Source organism: Gossypium hirsutum, chromosome D13, assembly GCF_007990345.1.
Source record: "Gossypium hirsutum isolate 1008001.06 chromosome D13, Gossypium_hirsutum_v2.1, whole genome shotgun sequence".
In the NCBI taxonomy this organism is placed as follows: domain Eukaryota; kingdom Viridiplantae; phylum Streptophyta; class Magnoliopsida; order Malvales; family Malvaceae; genus Gossypium; species Gossypium hirsutum.
This window is the reverse complement of record NC_053449.1, coordinates 58,479,804-58,482,937: the sequence shown is the minus strand read 5'-3', so window position 1 is coordinate 58,482,937 and position 3,134 is coordinate 58,479,804.

Genomic DNA, 3,134 nt, shown 5'->3' with positions numbered 1-3,134 from the left:
AAATGATTGTGAAGAAGTAAAATTAGTCTCGGTTTAGGGACTAAATTGGTATTTAGACAAATGTTGACTAAAAATTGAAATATGCAATATGCAATATGAAATTGAATTGAATTGTATTATATTGATGAATTTTAATTGTTTTAATTTCGTAGCTAATGTTGTATCGAAATCCTCGACTAAAAAGGGGAAACATAAAGTGGACGAGGAATAGCTCAAAATTTTTGGTTTATATTTCTATAATTTGAATTTAGTTGTTAATTGTTATAATTCAATTTAAGATATATGGTAACTGTTAAGGTAAGAATTATTGTGTTTTGCAATTGAAATGAATTGATTTATTATGTGATAAATTTATTGAATTTATATTGATTGAATTGGTATATATATGTTGAATATATATTGATTATTCGAATTGAATTGAATATTGGTTGTATTTGAAAAGTGAATTGATTAACTGTATCGGGCTGAGTCGGATATAGATGGCATGCCATAAGATTGAAAGAGTTCAGGGATTTCTTCGACTTCGAGTCGATGAGACACTAGGTGTCAATTTACTGCTTCGAATTAATTCCATGAGGCATTGGGTGCCAATTTACTTCGGTTTAGCCGATGAGACACTGGGTGTCAATTTATCACTTCAAATTATCTGATGAGGCGCTGGGTGCCAAACTGGTGTGTTTTGGTTGGATCCGTGTATCCGTCTGAGTTCGAGTCGTGTTAATAGGGATAAATGAATAATAAAGTTTTATAATTGATATTGAAATGGTATAGTATGAGAATTGGAAGTGAAATAGTGAATTGAAAATAGAATGTGAAATATGTTGCAAATATATGGAATATATGAGTTATATACTCATGAAATGACTATGGAATGGATATTGCAATTGTATAATGAAATGTGAAATAAATTGTGAAAAGCTATTCATATAGCAAGTATGAGAATTGAGATATTTGTGAAATAAATGAAATATGATATGGTTTTTGTAATAATTAAATATTAATATGTGTTTATGTTTCAATTGTATATTTGTAATTTCTTATCTTTAAATATTCGGATTATAGAAATGCCACTGAGTTTATACTCAGCATACGGTTTTGTTTCTCGTGCGCAGGTTAGGTACTTAACTTTTGATCGCCAATTCAGCATCCAACAACGATCCCGAACTCAAATGTGATAATGTTTATCCTTTGTGTCGGCATGTACCTAGGGTGTCTAAATAATAGTTATTTTGTAGTTTGATTGTAAATGAGGTTATAAGTTTAATTTTGGTTGGTTTTATACATATAAATATGTGTTTGTTTTTGAAGCTATATTATGACATGATAAATTGAACTAAATCTAGATAGGTGCATGTGAATTTAATTCTATGTTTAAGTGCTCATGAACTAGGCAAATTGTTTTGGATTTGGTATATTTATAATTTGGATTAAAATGATGCTTTGATGACTTGTTTTGATGATATGAAAGGTTTGAAATTTTTGTCTGTTTGATCTATAAACTCTGGAAATGCTCCGTAACCCAGTTCCAGCGAGGGATATGGGTTGGGGGTGTTACACATCCAGTCGTGATCAAGACTAATGCAAATGGTGAAGATAAATTTGATAATAATGGTCGTCTTGATCACGAGTGTGAAGATTTTAGTGACTCTGATTTAGATGAAATTCCAGATATCGACGACGAAGGCACGGACGATGGTGAAAATGTTTACACACCTTCGATCGAGAACTCAAGCCATAGCATTGTCATACGCAATGACCTTAGGGTCTACATGTTGAACGTTGATTTTGATGTGGCGCATGCATCCAAGTGCTTCGATATAATACTTGCTCATCGGTTGGCAATAGATCCCAAATCAGAAGAATTGTTTTTGGGCCAACAATTCGAGAACAAGGATGATTGCATATTTGCTCTCAAATGATATAACATGAGTGTCGGTTAACTACAAAGTCGTTGACTCTAAACCGACAATATATGTTGAGGAGTGTTAGAGGTCGACAGAAGGGTACAAGTGGCACGTATAAGCTACATTTATTTAGAAGTTCCAACTGTGGGAGATTCGGAAATATATTGAGCCTCATACATGCACTTTTACACGTATAACACAAGACTATCGCAAACTTGATTTGAAAATTATCTACAATTACATCATGCCACTAATTAAAGACACGTCCACCATTACTATATCAATCCTAATTGTTGAAATGCAATAACGATTCCAATATCGAGTGTCATACCGAAATGCATAATTGACTAAACAAATGACCATGGAGCAATTGTACGAAAATTAAAATACGTCGTACAATGAATTTCAAGGGTGGATAGTTGTTATGTAGGAATACGTGTCAAGGACTGTTGTTGACTTGCAAATGTTACCTTTTTACGACCTGAACAACCAACCACAATCATGGAGAAAAATTTGCCACCAAATGTTTTTTGCATTTGATCCATGCATTCAGAAATTTTCTCATTAGAAGTCACTTGATGAGACTTAGCTGTACAGGAAATATACACAGATCCTCCTTATTACGGTTGCACAAGAAAAAAAATTGAAATGTGCTGCTAATAGCATTCGCCATTGTGGAGTTGAAAAAACAGAATCATGATAATTTTTCCTAATGAACTTATGGAGGTATGTTGTTAGACAATACAACATTTTCATCATTTTTTATAGATAAAAGGAAAAAGTTGTTGCGATTAGTCGTTCCAGTGTTCCATGAAGATCCATCTATTGCATCTGCCACATTGCGATAAACTTCAAAAAGGATTTCAAGAATGCAGATTAACGCAAACAAGTCATGAACATGAATAATTCACAGTTTCATTTATTTGAATATATTTACAAACTATGTAATGAAACGTAACATGTTTTAACGAAATACATACACAAGATACGAGCTAAAACAACACCGTTTCAAACCCGTGATTGTCCAGTCACGTAACATGTCATTTTTTTCTTTGAAAATGTTTAAAAAAAGCTTTAACAAAATAAAATATACAAATAACAAGTTTTTGGCAAGGTTTGGGTTATATATAACGCACGACGACAACATCGATTAAAAAATATTATTATTTTTTAAACTAAAAAAAGAGTCTTGAAAATTAAAAAAAAAGTTAGAAAGCAAAAAAAAAACAA